A 20463-nucleotide genomic window follows, 5' to 3' on the forward strand; every position below is an offset into this window, starting at 1 on the left:
TGAACGGTTAAGCGTTATACTGACTTTTAATGGTTTAGACCTCTTAATGGTTCGGACCTCTTACTGGTTCAGCACTTAATGGTTCAGACCTCTTACTGATTCAACACTTACCCATTCAGAAGTTGCCAAATAGCCCCTTAGAGATAAGTTAGTTTTGACTTTAGCGAAAACAGAAAAAACATGGGTAAATATAAGTTAAAACTAAAATTGCAAAAGAGTATAATGCAATTTGCATCCTGGGGTTTAGTGGCAGTGAGGTCGCGTCCCCGAAGCAAACTTTCGCTGCCTGAATCTCTGCCCTATGAAATTCACTACAGTTTGAGTACCTCCTGTTAGTTTAATCGTTAGGTAAATCTGAAATCCTCATTTTGCTCTTGGTTATACACCTTCCAATATTTCCCTAATTTCATCCTCAACTCTCTCTCTCTCTCTCTCTCTCTCTCTCTCTCTCTCTCTCTCTCTCTCTCTCTCTCTCTCTCTCTCTCTCTCTCTCTCTCTCTCTCTCTCTCTCTCTCTCTCTCTCTCTCTCTCTTCAAACAACAAAAAGATACCATCACCATCATCATTTTCAAACAACAACAAGATATTATCATCATCATCTTCAAACAACAACAACAAGATACAAACCTTAGCCCCAACATTTTACAACAAGATATTATCATCTTCAAACCCTAACCCTAACATTTAACATCTTCAAACAACAACAATTTCATATTCCAGAGAGAGAGAAGCACGAGAGAGCGGCGATGTAAGTAGGGCTGTTCATTTTTTTTAATCCAAAACCCGACCCGAATTCAAAGCCATCCAAACCCGAATTAGCGAATATTCGAAAAACCCGAACCCAACCAACCCGAACTTTAAATGGTTCGGTTATCGGGTCACTTTTCCCCTACCAGAAACCCGAACAACCCAACCCAAAAACCCCAAAACATGAACCCCAAAAAAAAACCCGAACATTTATTGTTTTTTCTTATAGAAGTGTTTTGGTTTGGAGTCTTTAATCTATTAAACATTAAGTTTTCAGACTTTTAAATATTATAATAGCATATTATCAAATAACGTTTGAACTTTGATGATATTTTTAAAGTAGCCATATGAATTTTGATGATATCTTGTAAAAAAACATTAATGTTTCATTTTACATCTAAACCCAAAAACCAAATAACCCGACCCGAAATAACCAGAACCCGGATAACCCAAAACCAACTAACCCGAACTTTAATTGGGTCGGTTATTGGGTTAATTTTCCTAGACAAAAACCCAAAGAACCCGACTCGAAAAACCTGAAACCCGAAGAAAAAACCCAATGAACACTGCTAAGCTATGAAGCACGGGACGACTCAGACCATTGAGTACCCGTTCCGGGGATGGTTTGCGGACGGAAACGCCATGGGGACGCCATAGGGACATCCCCAAACGTTTCCGGGAAATTAGGGACCGCAACAAGACGATTCCGGGATTGTGGGGACGACAACTAATGGTTTCGGGGACGACTGCCAGTGACTTGAAAGATCAATAAAAGAGAAGAAGGGATGATGGATGTAATGATTTTTCTCCGGTGAGTTGCAGGTTGCAGCAGCAGTTGTTGAACAAAGGTGTTGTTAGTTTGGAAGAAGATGATAAACAAAAGTGCAACCTTATTTTACATTTAGTGGGAAGTTAAAATTTTAGTCTGTGGCCCACCGCCCACTTGAAAACCTAATATTGAAAACTATTATTTACGTAAATGCTTTTCATTTTTTTTCCAACATCAACCATTTTTAATTATTCTTTATTAATTTCTTTGATTTAACATTAAAACTCTATAAATTCCTATTATTTTAATTTTTAGTTAATTACTTACAATTTTGTATTTTATACATTATTTAATCTAATGTAGAGATTTATTTTTATAATAAACTTTTAATGTAGAGATCTATGTTAGGACTTTGTTTAATATATTTTTATTTTTTTCGTACCTTTGTCGTACATGTATCTTGGATTTTTGAGTTTTGCCGTTCCAGGTACCCGTATCATCCTCGTACCCCAGTCCCGTACCCGTTCCCGTGCTACTTAGCCCCTAGGTGTAACGCCACAGGCGGCGGCGGTATTAGGGTGGTGATGGGGCCGACAATTTTTGGTAGGTTTTTGTATCTCAAATTCGTTGGTGGGTGTTAACTTCTCGATCCGGAAAGGTTGTGGTGTTTGGAAGATGAAGATGGATTTTATAAAGTGAAGACGAAGATGTGTTAAGTTCCTGGATCTTGAATCCGAGAGGCTTGTAATGAGATTTAGGATTTAGGTTTTGTTGAATAACACTACTAAAAAACTGTCTTGTTTCCGACCAAGGCTTTTGTTGGAAAACTGTCAGAAAACGGCGTATTCGACCAATTTCCGACATAAATACGTTTGTCGGAAAAAGCCTTGTCGGAAAATATTTCCGACAAGTATCCGACTAAATTGGCGACAAATTTCCGACAAAAAAAGAAGTCACTACTTCCAACGAAGTCCCGACCACAATTTTCCTACAGCTTTCCGACCGCCGTTTTCCACCTATTTTCCGACCACCGTTTTCTGACTATTTTCCGACCAAAAGGTTCCTACAGCTTTCTGACCACCGAGTACCTAGTGTTTTCCAACAACAATGTTCCTACTGTTTTCCGACCATAATCTTTCCACAGTTTTCCGACCAGATTTTCTAATTTCTCTTCCTACCAATTTCCAACAAAAAACATTTTAATAAAAAAAATATTAAAAGAAAGTAAAAAATCCAGATTCTTTCTACTAAAAATGCAGAAAAAAAATCCAATAAAAATCCTAAAAACGATACCATTATAAACTAAAGTTCGTCCACAAAATACAATATGGTTTTCCAACTACAAGTTCAACCACAATATGACACGGTTGTCAAATTACAAGTTCAACCCCAAAATATGACACCGTTGTCAAATTACAAGTTCAACCGCAAAAGACAACAAACAAAAACTAAACTATGGTGGAGGATTGCTAGGATTACCAAATTGTTTCATAAACTCGGCCATTTATCATTGCATATCTTCTCTCATTTGTTGTTGCATCTCTTCGACTCGGTTTTGTAACATTTCAACGCGGGATTGTTGCGCCTCTTTGAATCGTTTATTTAGCCTTTCCACCTGGGATTGCAAGTTCCACACCAATATAATTGTTAACAACAAACATAATATTAGATAACAAGACAATATATATATATATATATATATATATATATATATAAGTTTATAATCAAAATGGATAAGAGACCATAATCTTTATTCAGTAAAAAACAGTTTGCTATCAAAGTATCATCTTTTACACATATATTTTACCAAAAAAAATATTAAAAAGTTCTGACCCGAACAGTAAGAAATAACTTTTGATGGCCCAAACTGGTTCGGGTAAACAAAAGTAAAAAACGACTTTTGTTGGAACGAGTTCGGGTTCCATCTAACGTTTGTATGCTTTGCGCCTTAGTTCGTAAAGCCTCGGCCGCGCAACGGCTTACTGTAAAAAAACTTGTAGTTATTATAACCGTACACCATCATGTCCCGCAACGCGCGACGTCGAATACCCCTAGTTAAATTTAGAAATCCACCCTTATGCATACACATTAATAATAATAATAACAAATAATGATAAAAAATAAATAATAAATAATATTAATAATACCTCCTCTTGCGAGCGCTGGTCGTCAGCATAGGAGGCAGACCCGGATGACGAAGACGATGTGCCGGTAACGACAAAACTATGATCCGAAGACCCGATCCCGAATCGGCTTCCTCCATGCGCACGCTCCCGCAAGTCAGCATCTCCAACCGGATGCTGAGTGACGTCTTCCCCGTACTTTTCGATCATGTATCTCGCATATGTCTCCTACCATTTATATAAACAACACGGTTGTTATTATACTAAAAGGCTAATACAACATATATATATATATATATATTAAAAATGATGCAAACAACTTACATATGCTTTTTTCGATCGCGCAGTACAAAATTCTGCCCCCTCCAAGTTTTCATCATACATCCCTGCCCAAAATTTTTTCTTGGATTCTTTGGCGAGGTGGGTTGCAAGGAAAAGTTCTTTAAAAGTGGGTGGCCGACCCAATGTCCGTTCTTACAAAAAAAACATATGTATGATTAATGTAATATGTGTTAAAGAAACAAGTACTAAAGTTAGGGCTGTAAACGAACTGAACGAACACGAACAAGGCTATGTTCTTGTTCGTTCGTTAAGGAAATTAACATGTTCGCGAACTGTTCACGAACGCATACTGAATATAAGTTTATGTTCGTGTTCGTTCGTTAAGGAAATTCAGTTGTTCACGAACAGTTCGTGAACACTGGTCTCGAACAGAAACGAACGCAAGCAAATAAAAACAAACGCAAACGAACATTTAACTTGAAAATAAAAAAAAATAAAAAACATCGTTATCCTTAAACATTGAATATAAGTAGTTAAATACAACCATCAAATGATAAATCAAAACACAAGAAGTCTACTAGACCACCAAACGATGAATCAAGTTTAACTAATTTAGACATAGTTATCCCCAAAAATGTCTTAGAAGGTCCAAATTTTAGCTACTTAGAAAAAAAGGGTTTCAAGTTTTCAATATGTTTAGATAAAAGGTTTATTATTATTATTATTATTATTATTATTACTATTATTATTATTATTATTATTATTATTATTATTATTATTATTATTTTGATATAATCAAACAAACACGAACGAACGTAAACGAACATATTACCGAACGTTCACGAACGTAGTCAAACGAACGAGACCTGAGTTCGTGTTTGTTTGCTAAGCTAACCGAACGAAATTTTTTGTTCGTGTTCGTTCGTTAAGCTAATCGAACGAACATAAACGAACTTCCCGCCGAACGGTTCACGAACTGTTCGCTGAACGTTCGGTTCGTTTACAGCCCTAACTAAAGTTTATGAACATAATTATCTTACCAAGATGATGCGATGCTCATCAAAGCCCCTAGACCCGCCTGTATGTCGGGATATCACACCGTCGGAATCGGCTTTCTTGCGGTTGCTTTTACCTCTCTCAGACTTCTTATGCCACTCATCTGTGTTCCAACCCTATAAAAGAATAAAAATACATGTGTAAATAAATATAAAATGCAATAAAATATAACAACATTCACTAATGTATTAACTTGCTTACCATACATAACTCATGCATATGTCCTTGTGCACGAAGCGCGACAGATACTCACACATTACGCCAAAATCATATTCATTTTCCTGGATAATATGCCCAGCATTCCTTGCCTTCTTTGCTGATTCGTCTCGGTGATCCGACATTATGTCTGGGAAACGACACTTTAACACATTTTCAAATCCTTCTCTAATGAATTCATCATTTGCTTGATCCCAACTATATCGAGTCTTTAAAAGATTGAAAGTTAAAAGTGCAAACGTATAACAAATAAGGCTTAAAATATAGGGATTATTACATATATCTCCCTATTTAAACACTACATGTTTACCCAACCCCAAAATTAAATTACAAAATTCCCTTTAAACAAAAAAACCATCAGAACTTTCATTTAAACAAAAAAAAAAAAACCATCAGACCTTTTATTTCAGTTTAAAATAAGGATTAAAATATAAGGATTATTACATATATCCTCCTATTTCGAAAATTGAGGGTTTTGATTGAAGATTCTAGTTTAAACAATAACAGTGTCATTTGCAAATTCAAATTCGATAAAGTTCTGATGTAAATAAAACTTTAGGTTGGGTATATATAATTCATAAAGTTAACAGGGGGATATATGTAATTATGTGTAATTCCCCTTAAAATATATAAACAACAAACTAATGTATTACCCTAAAGCGATCAAACATACGGTCCACATGTTCTGTAGGGACTTCTCTGTATGTTGACCAAGCTCCATCAAAATACTCATTAAATAACATTCTAATCGCCTTATGAACTTTACCATTTGCAAACCTACAATATTGAAATAATCGAATAAGTATATGTATAACACAAATAAACAACATTGGTTTAAATGTTAAAAAACATACCCCATCCCAACCCGAAAGATAACTTCCTTCTGAGAGTGACCATGAGGTGCACCCGCAGCATTAGAGGCAAGTTGAGTCGCATTTGCATCCTCCTCTTCATGATAATCACCATCATCGGACTCGGCATAATCTCTAACCATGTTAAACCCATGCTGGGATCCCCCAAAACCCTCAGGTTGAAACTCCTCCCTGTGCTGATGTCGGGATACCCCCTGCTGATGTCGAAATACACCCTGCATATCAGCCATAGGATCAGCGTCACCAACATGGCTACTACTCCCAGCGTATCCGCGACCTAATGTCCTACTATACCCAGGACTTAACTCTAAAGTGTGGCCGCGTCCATGACCACGACCAGAGTTTGATGCCCGCCCACGTCCACTACCGGAGTCTGATGCCCGCCCACGTCCAGCACCGGAGTCCGTTGCCTGCCCACGTCTAGCACCGGAGTCCAATGCCCGTCCACGTCCAGCACCGGAGTCCGATACCCGTCCACGTCCAATACCAGAGTCCGATGCACTCCCATGTCCACCACCCGATTCTGATGCCCGCCCACGTCCATGTCCGGAGTTAGATGTGCGCCCATGCCCACGTCCGGAGTCAGATGTGCGCCCACGACCAGATGATACATCTCCCGTGGGAGGGACACGTCCACGACCAGTCATAATATATGATAACACGGTTAAGACCTTACATTTAAGAAAACAAGAATGGTCAGATGAATAATATAAGAATAACAAACCAAATGATAGCAAGTATTTAGAAAGGACATACTATATGATTAACCACAAATAATTTAAAGTGTATAATAGCATATATGTTCCTAATGATCAAGCCAATCTTCATCCGAAGAATGGTCAGAAAAAAACATTTCCTCATCATCAGATGTATTTTCTGTATCTTCAAATTCTTCCTCTTCAAATCCTTCATCCTCTTTATTAACCGACAACTTTCCAACCATATGTTATGTTTCGTCGGTAAGTGGTCGGAAATTTTCGACCATTTTCTGACACCCATATCCGTTTTTTCGGTTTTTCAACCTTCTAACATGGTTTTTTCATTACGTATTTTGTACACCTTAGTTATACATGAAATGCTTTTACTTTACCAACTTATACATATAATTATATCAAGTCATACGTGCGTGTATGCTATCAGGACCCATTACTTAAACTAGGCTTTTACTATTGTATAAGTGTGTGTGTGTGTATATATATATATATATATATATATATATATATATATATATATGTATGCTGAGACAACTACATACTAATACACACATACACATACATATAGAGATAAGAAATACATTTATATATATATATCGATATACACCTCTGCATCATATTTAAATATGAAAAAAATAAATGTTTTAGTCGGAAATTGGTCGGAAATTACTGACAACTATCCAACCAAATGTTATGTTTCGTCGGTAAGTGGTCGGAAATTTCCGACCATTTTCCGACTCCCATTTCCGTTATTTCGATTTCTAAACCTTCTAACATGTTTTTTTCATTACGTATTTTGTACACTTTAATTATTCATGAAATGCTTTTTGTTTACCAACTTATACGTATTATACACATTCATACGTGCGTGTACGCTATTGGGACTAATTACTTAAACTAGGCTTTTATTATTCTATAATTATATATAGGTGTATATGTGTGTGTATGTATATACTCCGAGTCATATACATATAGACACAAGCAAATACATTCACACGTATACATATAGCTCAATATAATTAAATAAAAAAAAATAAAGGTTTTTGTCGAAAAAATTGTCGGAAATTTCCGACGACTTTCCAACCAACTTTTTTCTTTTTTGTATAGTTTTTTTTTGTCGGAATTTAGTCAGAACTTTCCTTCAAATTTCCGACGACTTTTTTCTTTGTCGGTAGGAAATCCTCAATTGGTTGCTAATATTTGACTTTTATTCTAGTCGGAAGTTTGTTGGTAAGTGGTCGGAATTTCCGACTGAATTTTTTTAGTCGGTAATTTTGGTAGGAACTTTCCTTCAATGTTCCTGAATGTGTTCTTAAATAATGAGATTTAGGATTTTGGATATGTTGAATAATGAGTTTTAGGTGCTAGTGTTCTTGAATGGTTGCTGGATATGTTCATGTTCATGTTTTTTAATGGTTGCTGGTGTCCAGATTTCATGTTCATATCTTATGGTTGATTAATTCTTGAATCATTAGTTCTTGAATGTTGTTTGTTTTGTGAAGATGATAACGATAATATCTTTTATTTTTGAATGCTGGTTGCTAGATGGTTAGTTCTTGAACGGTTGTTGCTAGATATTATCATTGAACGTAAAGGTTAGTTCTTGAATGGTGGTTGCTAGTGTCCAGATAGTTTTTTTTCTTGAAAAAACAACAAGATCTGTTCATTTTCATGTTCTTGAATAATGATTTTTTTTATTTGATTAATTCTTTGTTTTATTAGTATATATTATTAGATTACAATATTACCCCTTAACCTAACGGTCAAACTAAGAACATGTTAACGGAAGGACTCAAATCATAGCAACTTTCATAGCGCACTGACTCAGCAACGAAAAGTTTGCTTCAGAGACGCAACCTGACAACGCCCAAAACCCCAGGGACGCAAATTGCATTTTACTCATTGCAAAATTAGAAAAAAAAGTGGCATTCACCCATTGGAAATGCGCGATTTTAGCAACAACAATAGATATTAAATCATTCTGAAAACATCACAGAATACTATTCAAGCTTGTCTCGTATTTCACTAATGTCATCTTATCTTTTTTTTTTGTCTCTCTAAGTCACCCAAGTTTGATTTGTTGTTCTAATCTTGATTAATTATGATTTTCAGGCTGCCACTACATATTTTAATTTTAATGAGTAATTTAGACTCGTGCATTGCGGAAAAACTACAGACATGAACAATTATTAACTTGCCAAATTCAGAATAAAACACAAAATATTATCGTGAAAAAACATTAAACATTTTAGATAGTGTAATTGTAAACCAAATTCACAATCTCAATATTCTAATCTAATTTATATCTATTCTACTTTTTAAACATATAAACATATCATGTGCATGAGATATTTGGGTACTTTAGTTTGTTCTGTAGATACAAAACGTGCCTAAAGTGTGTCAACTACCATCCTCAACTCCGCTTGTGTCTCACAAATACCATAACTTTCATTGTTACTTCCATAGTCTTTTTCATTGAGGCGTTTGTCGGATTCAATAAGTTCATTTGGCCTTTTCTTAAGTAGCCAAGATGACGATATTTCATTCATGCTCGTCATTCTAAAAACCAAACAACGAAGTAAGCGTGAGCAAATTAAACGAAAAGTAAGCTGAATTTATATTGTTGGTTTGAGGCTCAGAAACGCTAGCTCATTGTTGGACCAAGCAAGATAATTGCCACGCCAAAAACAATGAACATGGCAATTTTTGGGCATCCACCGCGTCTAAATATTTACACAATTTCAAGCTTGTCCCAAAGCCATTAACATTAGGTATATGCATCATGATTTAAAAATGTAAGTGGACACATCAAGTATCATTATGAGTTCACAGCAGAGATGAGCCACAGCCAAATATATTAAGAGGTTACACACAACAATCAATTAATAATCCACCGACCCAGGGTCGGCTCAACGTTTATCGAGGCCTAAAGCGATTAGGCCTTTACATAAGTTACTTTAGAGAGTAATTTTTAAATTATCATCTTATTTAAATAACATATCAACACAAAATATGTCAGTCCTTAATATTCCTTGTCCCATTATTAAGATTTAAAAAATAATTGAAGTGGACTTTAAATTAAATATGCTATTCCGTATACTTTTTTTTATCCATAAGCATTTAAATTTTATATACGAGAATAAAAATATATGTAAAACAATCTAATAGAAATAAGCATGTATCTCAACACCAAAATATATATTTCATCAAATATAACTTATAAATATAATTGAGTTTTAACACATAATATAACTATAAAATTTTTTAACAGCAAGAACGACGTGCCAACCACCGTGACACCGGTAAGGAACGACGTGCCAACCACATTAAATTTAATAATATATGAAACAATAAAATATATATAAGACAAAAGTAGTTTTTTTTTACCGACAAGGAATCACGTGCCAACCACCGTGATACCGGGCGCTGTGGCCAAGGTCGACTACTCGACCGTCACCAGGCCCTTAGCTCTCCCCAGATGTGCGGAAACCCGATCTCCACCCGCCTGAAGGCACGATAGTGCAATAACCGGTAAAACCTCGCCTCTCATCCAAGTCGAACTGGCGCCACACATATTCGCTCTTCACCTGAATGCCGCAGAAAATAATGAGGAGAGTGGGAATCGAACATGAGTCACAAAGAACACCAATTCTTTCCCCAACCACTCCACCACTACCTCATTGGCACAAAAGTAGCTTACTCATTCTTTTAATAGTTTCATAAGTAGTAGACCACGTGCAGCATTATCACTTTAGGTTTAGGGTTAAGAAAGTAAATTCATAGTATTCATCTCTCTCCCCTAGGCATCTTCTTCCATTTCTTTTTCTGGTTATCTATGTCAACGAGAAAAACAGAGGAACTCACAAAGTTATCATGTGTCTTCTCATGTTTTAGAATTTTCTTCCCTATTCTTTCTAGAAACATATATTATTTGATTGAAGATATATTTACTTATACAAACAAATAATAGTCGGTGCGTAAAACTAGAGGCCCTTAAAATTATGGGTCTAAAGCCCTACCTTTACTTGGCTTATGCTTAAGTCGACCCTGCACCGACCACATAAGATGTGCCTAGGCTCATTAAGGTGTAGAACAACCAAATCGTACATCAAGGAGCACATAATCGATATTATACAGAGGTTGGGGGTGGTCACTAATAATAGAATTCTATCACTCACAAGCACCCAATCAAGTTCCGCCATGTCATCAACCATTTTTCCATCACTCACAACCTTTTTTGGTGGCAATGGTCATCACTCACCACCACACCTAACAATTCCTCCCCATCCAACAATTACCCACACAAAAAAACCATCACGCCGTTAAGAAAATAACGAAATCGGGTTTTCATTATTCTATCACGCGTTATTGTAATGGTGGCGTTGGGAAAAACAATTGTTCAACGCGTTGAACTTGGTTTTCGTGATAGAATCACGCACCGCCCCCTCCCCTCTAAGGAGGTGTGGGTGCTCTACTTTCCATCACTCACCACACCCAATCATGTTCCGCCACATCATCGAACTTGATTCCATCACTAGTGATGGATTTTAGTGGGGGTGCCCATCACTAGTGTTAACATGTGTTATCCTATTTAAACTTGAAACACCCCAAACGGTAACCCATCTCAACAACGCGTGGTCATCCTTAGGGGTGCAAACGAGCCGAGCTACTTGCGAGCTACTCGAGCTCGGCTTGAAAAAAAACTCGAACGAGCCGAGCTTAAACGAGCTCGAGCTCGAGCCTAAAAACAAGCTCGTTTAGTAAACGAGCCCGAGCCCGAGCTTCGCTTATCGAGCTCGAGTCGGCTCGCGAGCCTAATCGAGCTTTCAATTTAAATATTTTTTTATTAATATATTAAACATATATTTATATAATAATAATTACCACTTATATAAATATAAAAAATAACTAAATTATATGTATAATAATAATTATAATTAATATAAATTAATTAAAAAAATACTAAGCGAGCCGAGCTCGAGCTTGAAAAATTACCTTCGAGCTGAACTCGAGCTTCAGAAATAAAGCTCGAATCGAGCCGAGCTCGAGCTCGAGCTTTCATATGTTAAACGAGCTCGAGCCTTGTCGAGCTCGTGTCCTCGGCTTGGCTCGGTTCGTTTGCACCCCTAGTCACCCTCATACAACGCTCCATCACGGGGCACCCACACTCCCCTAAGTGTTGGTACTATTTTCAAATAGTAACATCTTTGTACCCAGAAAATCAAGGGTTTAGAGCATTCACATCCCTTCCACCATTTTTACCCTATAATTACACTAAAAAACAATTACATTTTCTATCTTTAATTAACTAATATCTTTTTAATACCTTTATATCATTACCTTTTTTTATTTCATTCTCTATCAACCACTTTCAAAATATATTATTAATAATTTCAATTATTTGTTATTGGCCGACAATATTCCCAACTACAAAAGTAACCACTGATGGTAACGTGGAAGCTGACGTACATTTTCTAACTGAGCTCTAACTCAGTTATGATGACGTGGAAGCTGACGTGGTAGAAGTATTTGTTATTTAATGAGGTGGCTGCTTATGTGACACTCTCAGCTCATCACCACCTCACCTCACCTCGACCACCACCACACTGCCGCCATCAGCCATTACCACCACTCGCCACCACCTTACCTCTACCACCCCACTATCAGCCACCACCATCACCACCTACATCCACCTCACCTGAGAAAAGGCTGACGAATCCTTAAGTTGACAATTGATTTCTTGTTGGGGGTTCATCAATCTTCATTGAAGTTTTATATCTATTTAATTCTGGATCAAAGAGAAAGACAAAAATCCTATAACGGCCCACCTCTTATTTATTGTTCTCTGTCCTTTAATTTTCAGTGGCAGCGAACCCACATGTGCCCAACACTAAATGCATTAGAATTTCAAAATATTGACATTATATTCAACAACCCACATCAGATTTCATCTTTGTTTTCTACTCTTTTCGTCTGAATTCTGTTGTTAATCTAGAAAAAGTTTCAATCTTGATTTCAAATGAAACAAGGGAGAACAGAGCTTAACATTTGTCTGTTTTAATCTTTTAGGGTTGAATATTGACTTTTAGTTGTTAAAAGATTATGTTTTTGTGTTCTTGTTTATGTTTATATGGGTGGTGGTAGTGGTGGTAGTGATGGTGGTGGTGTGGAGGTGGCAGTGGCGGATCTAGAAAATCCGCCAACCCGTAACGTTTTATAAATAAGCTGTAACGAAATCGAAAAAACCTCAAATTTTTCCAAAATTTACACTAATTTTTCTAAATTTTTTCGCGCCAAGCCTTAGCGGGCGTTGCCCCCAGGCATAAGGTAGCTCGGTGGGTTGTGTCAGATATTTTAGTGTAAGCGGGATTAACTTGGTGACTAAAGGGAATTATAATATACATTGAACAAGTTAGGAGGTGCGCAAGTGTACGCTTGTTCGAGTTGTTATAATTCCAAGTATTCGGGCACGACCTCGAATGGGGGTTCCAAGGGGGCGTTGCCCCTTGGCGGAGGTCCAAGGGCAACGCCCCTACGAGCAGGGTCCAAGGGGCAGCCCCTGGCTGGGGTCGAGCTTATTTTTTCTATAAATTTCGTCAGACTTTTTAGAAAAAGAAAATAAAGGTAGTTAAGGCAATTTTTTATTTAAAATTTGAATTAAAACTGCCCTGGGGCAATTATCTGCAACTAATCCCTAATTAATTCGTAGATACAGTTTTGGTCTTCTTTCTGGTTCATTACGAATTCACCAAAACATACTGTTGTTCTAATTCTCGAAATCAGAGTTGTATCTGATTGAATTATTCGTTAGAACCACCAAAATAATCTGATCTGAGAGTGATTGCACACCTCTCTGATCGTCCGATTTCATAAAATTCCCCAACAGGTAGTGGCGAGTGGTGGTAGTGACTTGTGGTGGTTGGTGATGATGATGGTGGAGGTGCGGCGGAAGTGGAGGTGAGGTGGAGATGAGAGTGCAACATAAGCAACCACCTCATAAAAAAACAAAGACTTGTGCCACGTCACCAAAATACTAATTGGGTTAGACCTCAGTTAGAAAATGGTTGTTAGTGGACAATAGTTTAAAAGGTAGGATTTATTTTTGTAGTTGGAACTATTGTCGGCCAATGACAAATAGTTGGGATTGTTATAATCCATTATTCCAAAAATTATAGAGAGTGAACAGTGTCCCCTCAAATATACAGATGGACAGTAGCATTATCTCTCTGCTCTACTTACAATCACTTACAACCACTTTTTATAATATAAAAACCTCACTCACAAAATTCGAAAAACCTCAATATCTACAACTGGCGACCGCATTTATCTTGGATCGGCGACCACACACACATGCTAAAATCACCGGTGGAAGCTCAAGAAACCATCATTGCTCCCCCCCCCCCCCCCCAACAGGCTGCCACATAGAGGCTAGAATTGCCGGACAAACTAAAGAGAAAATGATTCAATCAACAACAATATCTTGAATTGACGAAGACAAGAATCGCGGACAAAACCATATCCGATCAAATTAGAGAGAGAACAAAAAGAAAGAGAGAGGAAGTGGTTTATAAGATAATGTGTAAAACAATATTAAAAAATCATTAAAAATACTTCATAGAGTTGTACTTAACATATAAAAACTTGTAATAAATTGAACTATACCAGAAATTTATAAATTAATAGATGGTTAATACTTATGTAAGTTTTGCAATTTACATTTCTACCATTTTAACCAAAAAAACAAGGAAAAGAAAAAATAAATATATTGAATCTCATTCTTTTTTCTTTTAACTAAAAAAAGATATTAAATTAGAAAGAATAAACCGTCAAAATGGTCCATATGGTTTCAGTTTTGTTGTCATATTTATACAAAATCAAAATCTAAACAGATTTTTTAGTAAACATCCAACTTTTTTGTCATTTTTCTCCCTTTTAATGAAAGACACAATGGTCTTTTAAGGTTTTATTATAACAAATTAAAAAAAAAAAATCTGATCATTTTACCCTTCATTAAAAATGAGGAAAAAGAAAAAAAGTTGAATGTTAACTGAAAAATCTGACCAGGTTTTGGTTTTGGATGAAAATGACAACAAAATTGAATCCACAGAGACCTAGATTCAAAAAGTTTGAGTTTTGGACTAAAGTGCCAAAAGTGACCAAAACTCAGGGATCATTTTGGCGGTTTACTCAATTAGAAAAACAGAATCTATAAGGGTAAATTACACTTTTCGTCCTTTATGTTTGTACCTGATTGCAATAGATGACCTTTAACTTCAATAATTACAGGCACAGTCCTTTTTTTTTGTAAAACTCATTACACGTTACGTCCTTTAGCACTAACTATTTTAAAATTTTCAGTTAAATATGGCATGTGCCTTGCACATGAGAGTAAGTTCGTCATTTTAGTGTAAGACTATATATTTATTGCATAAATATGTTTTTTCTTTTTAATCCATGCCCTCCTCTCTAAACTCTATCTCACTCTAAATATCTCTGCCCCTCTCCCACTCTCTCTCATCTGCAACCACTTCCCACCTCCAGCTCCCTTCCCAACCACCACAATTTCTCAATTTCTGGCTTCTCTCTGTTCTAGATAACCCCACCCTCAATCTTTGAAAACATGACAATCGGAAAACCCGAAGCATCCACTGTAGACGGCGAAAACTTTTCTGCCGCTACCTCTACTCCGTCGTCACCGTCCTTCTCCTCTCTGCTGCTTTCTTCCTCCTCTGGCCATCCGATCCGTACATGCAAGTCGTCAACCTTCGTCTCGATCGGCTCAAAGTCAACACTGCTTCGATCTCACTCGTTATTGTTACGTCCGGCGCCGGAGGCTGAACCATGTTGAGGAAATTGTGGATGTGGGTAGCATTAAGATTGGATATATTGTTAAATTTGCTAAGACAACACTTTTGTTTTTTTGACTGTTGTAAGAGTGTAAGGTTACTTTTCTTTCTAGAACTAGGGGGATCAAATACAAAGGATCCTTATTATAAAAAGTGTAAGAAGTATTTATAAAGTGACAAGTGTCCAATAATCTAAAAAAGACCCACGACACAAAAAAAAAAAAAAAAAAAACTTAAACATCCACCACCACCAAAAACCTAAACCCCCACCCCCTCCCCCAGCACCCACCCCCATTTTTTTTTTAACCGGGGGGTGGGGATTTAGGTTTTTTGGTGGTGGTTGGGGTGGGTGTTTAGTTTTTTTAGGTTTTTGGAGGGGGGTGGGGGGGGTTAGGTTTTTTTAAGGTTTTTGGGGGTGTGGGGGGGGTTTAGGTTTTTTGGGGGGGTTTTTTTGGTGAGGTATAGTTTTTTTTGCCCGGGGGGGGGGGGGGGTTAGGTTTTTGGGTGGTGGTGGGGGTGGGTGTTTAGGTTTTGGATGGTGATGTAGTGGGTTTAGTTTAGATTATTGGACACTTGTCACTCTACAAATCCTTCTTACACTTCTTACAATTAGAAGCTTTTGTAGAATAACTTAACCCCTAGAACTAGTGGAAGCATGTTTTGTTACTTTGGAGTGATATTTTACTGTAGTGACGGAACATTTGAACAAGTGGTTGTGCTCAGTAGAGACTGTCCGTTTTAAGTCATGGTCATTGATCTATTTTACTTACCAGAACTGGTATGCAACCTCTTTGAAATCTCAAGTAAGTGGGGTTTATCGTTTCTCAAAATCCCAAATTTCAGTTTGTAAATATTAGAAGAATGTTTGAACTGTTGACATTCATGTTATGCAGATTTGTTAACAAAATCGTGTTGTTGACTTTCACTTTGGTTTAACAAAATGGTTTTTGTTTTGTATTTGAGAAGCAGATTAAATACATAGAAGCTGATTAATGAAAAGCAACGCAGGAAACAATTGGGTTGCAGATCTGCAAAGGGTTAGGGGCGGTGGGTGTTGCCGGAGTGGTGGCGGCAGGATGAGGTGGTGGTTGGGGTTTTAGGGTAAGGAAATTGGAGAAGATAAAGTGTGTGTGTATGTGTGTAATTTTTTTGGTTTTATTTATTGAACATTTGGATAAAAATATGAATTGACCAAAATACCCTTAAGTGAATAAAGTTAACTGAAATTTTTAATCTGGTTAGTGCTAAAGGACGTAACGTGTAATGAGTTTTACAAAAAAGGACCGTGCCTATAATTATTGAAGTTAAAGGTCATTCATTGCAATTAGGTACAAACATTTTTTTTTGAATGGCAACAACGAAACTTTATTCATCAAAACGAGAGACCTAACGCATAGCAAGATGCTATACGTCACATCTTTCAGCCCAAGAGTACATCCAGGATTACAATCAACATCGCGACTATATCTAGGATCACAAACAAAACAAGAGACATATTACTAAACGCTCTAGGGTGGATCGTTCCAAAATGTGAATTTTCTCCATTCGTTCCATGTTATTCCAATATGTCTTGATCTCAACTTGATCCAATCAAACGCTTCTTCCTTTATCTCTTCCACCAATTTACCCGGGTTTGTGAGTGAATCGTTGAAGACTTTATTATTTCTATTCTTCCAAAGGTGCCAACCGGTTAAGAGGTGGATTGCGAATATTATTTTTACCTTATTCCTGTGCCATTCCGTTTTCTCTTGAAGTCTTGTTTTCAAATTTTCTCCATGACTTTTGATCGGTATTTTCATCCACGACCATAGTTGTAACCAAACTTCTTTAGCAAACGGGCAATGTATAATAATATGGTTTGCAGTTTCGGGAGCTAAACCACATACTTTGCAATCAACTGACCTCATTTGTATTCCCCTATGACTTAAGGCAACCAGTGTTGGTATCTTTTCTTCGGTGGCTCTCCAGTTAAACAGGTTTACCTTGGCCGTGGCGATTTTGCTCCATTCCAAGTTGTTTGGTTCTGCGTTCACATCAACAATTCCAGCCAATTCCTTCCTAATCTCCTTTACCGAATATCCTTTCGCTGTATTGTTTTTCCACCTCCAGGTATCCTTGTTTCGACCTATAGTTAGTTTGCTGAAGTAATAGTTCTTTCAAATCCTCCCACTCGTTCTTTTCTTTGGTACAATTGGGAAGTCTGCACCACTTCCAGTCCCACAATAATCCACCTTGATTCCTTATGTAATTGTGCTACACCTTATTCCTTTTATCTTTAGCCAAGCCGAAAATAAGCGGGAATTCCTCCTTCAATGGCCGACTGGATGCCCACGTATCCATCCAAAATAAAGTTTTATCCCCTATACCCACCTTGCTCCTTAGGCTATTTTCGACTACAATGCCATCCTTTGCAAACTCTTGTTCCACTCCAATACTTGCTTTCCAAACCCCGGATAGTGTTTTCTTTACCGGAACGCTTTTAATCGTCCTTCTGTTCTGATGGATTGTAATTTACCCAATCTATAATGTGACAACCCGAACCTTTGAGGTCAGCGACGTCTAACTTTCTAATCTAATTTCTTATTATTTCCTCTTCGATGTATTATACGTTCCGCGTTGTTTTGGGCCGCAAGTCGTTGGGCCATATTAGCAACCTTTGTGATACGCCTCACTCCGGCCTGGGCCCGAACGAATATGAACTGAGCCCAAACTTCTCCGAATGGACTTTGATTAATTGGGCCCGGTTGTGATTTAACCCACTTGCTGAAACATTGGTTTGATATTTGATGTGCACGTGAATACTTGAACTCCAATTGCAAAATAATAATCCTATTCCCCTTTCTTGTTGTGCGACAGCCCAAGTGGATGTGCCTGAGCCCACTTCGGCTAAGAATGTTAACCGCCCAAGCTTTCTTAATTTAATGACTACGTAAATCGTTTTTAATATATGAACACAAGTCAAAAACCCTATAATCTATTCCCCTGATCGCACGATTCCAGTGGAGACCCCCCCCTCGAGTTAGCAGCCTCTTTCCGGATCAAAACGCGTGGTTAGTGATTTGCGTTTGTGCCAAACCTTTACTCGCTAGCTTTGTTAATACATAATCGTATTTGTGTGTTGGATTAATCGTAGGAATTATGTGTGATTTTTGATAGCCATGTTACTCGAATAAGGTAGATATAATCTGATTCAAATTCGGCATATACATGTGGCGATATGTGTAGGCACTGAGTAATGATAATAGGTGATCTTGATTTGATAATGAATTCCTATCATCAGCAGAAGTTTGTCAAATTAATTGTTTTGGAAATTGATTATATGTGTTTAAGTGAGAACCGATAACAAGGTTATGTTTACAAGATTTTGTTGCACAATTAATTTGTTTAGACTTATTAGTGGTGGGTTATTTTATACCCATCAAAAAGGGTTCATATAAAATGTTAAGGGGAATCTGGAACCTTCAAGATATACATATTAATATTGCATATAAATGAAAGTTATTACTTCCTGAGGTGCAAGTAGGATTACAATGATAATGGTAGAGGTGCTTGATGTTAATGATAAATTCTATTAATAAAGTTAATGTTGATGCCGAGTAATATCATGCTTAGGTTAGGATTCATGGTATTATGATTATGTGCAACTACTGTTAATCAATGTCTAGAATCGGATCATATTGTTGAATTGCTTGCTACTGTTTTAATGATACACTGCTATGATGATTTCTTTGTAGTGAATAAGAAGGGTGCATGTGTATGGTCTATATGATAGGTGAATTAATGTCATGCACAAGGGGTCAGAACATGAGTAGGCTCACATGAAGCATTAAAAGGTTGTTAAAATTCTAAATACAATCATTTGATCATATGCTTGAAGGGATCGAGATAGTGGGATGGTAATAATGAGGGGTGGTTTTGTGTGAGGTAAATAATAAACATAATAGGCTCCACACATGGATTGAGGATAAAGTGTGATGGGTCGTGCACTTCAGTAGGGCTTATATTTGGGCTATAGGCATAACATGTATTTAGCATATTGTTAAAAGTGTGATTTCTAATATGATCACATCAGTAAATGAATATTGAAAATATCGAAAGAATTAAAGCTTAACTATGTGATATCATCATTTATGTACTGATTTCATGACATGATCAACTGTTATAATTGTATGAGAATGTGATGTATTTTGCGTTAAAAGATTTAGAAACTGATTGTTACCGATAACCCTTTTAGGACGTGTTTGACCAAGTGATAAACAAGTAGTTAATCTTACCGAGCAAACCAAAGGTGAGTTCATCTCTTGAGCATGCGTCCCGGTGGTTGGGACAGTCAGTGGGTATCCCAGGAAGGGATAAGTCTTTTGGGTAAAAACGGGAATGTTGGATAATATACTCTTCCTATCACCTTTAAAGTCCCTTCGTGTTGTTTGGTTACCAGGAAGGTAACATGGTATTAGTTAGTAGCGCTACTTAGGTTTGGCAACCTCACCCCGTTCCTGGGAGGACGGGTGTTGAACTAATGACCTAGTCATGACCAATGCTTTGATAGGAGCATTGGAGAAAGGGCAAAATAATCAGAAGCCGTCTTGTATTGGGGTATTATCAACATTGTTTTCAACATTACTTTCGGAATTAAATTCAATGGATTAACTAAACACTTGGTAACCAACGTTTTCGTAAAACTATGAACTCACCAGCGTTGTCTGATACACTTGTCGCATGCTCGCAGGTCGTAAGATATCTTGGATTTGGGAACTTGCTGTCTGGAGTAGCCGAAGTGGTCATGGGTCGACTGATGGGATTTCATGTGATGGTTTTCTTGATACTATATATTGGATT

The 20463-nt window shown here is 37.1% G+C and overlaps 1 long non-coding RNA gene across 2 annotated transcripts; it reads left to right on the forward strand.

Annotated features, from left to right (window-relative positions):
- The first annotated feature begins 16134 nt into the window (after positions 1-16134).
- On the forward strand, positions 16135-16857 carry LOC110891836. 2 transcript variants are annotated; one of them, XR_004872125.1, is made up of 2 exons: positions 16135-16427; positions 16591-16857. It is a non-coding gene; the product is annotated as an uncharacterized LOC110891836 (long non-coding RNA). The 2 variants fall into 2 exon arrangements; XR_002565592.2 differs by having other exon boundaries at positions 16594-16857.
- Positions 16858-20463: the final 3606 nt, after the last annotated feature.

Source organism: Helianthus annuus, chromosome 11 (assembly GCF_002127325.2).
Source record: "Helianthus annuus cultivar XRQ/B chromosome 11, HanXRQr2.0-SUNRISE, whole genome shotgun sequence".
Taxonomy (NCBI): domain Eukaryota; kingdom Viridiplantae; phylum Streptophyta; class Magnoliopsida; order Asterales; family Asteraceae; genus Helianthus; species Helianthus annuus.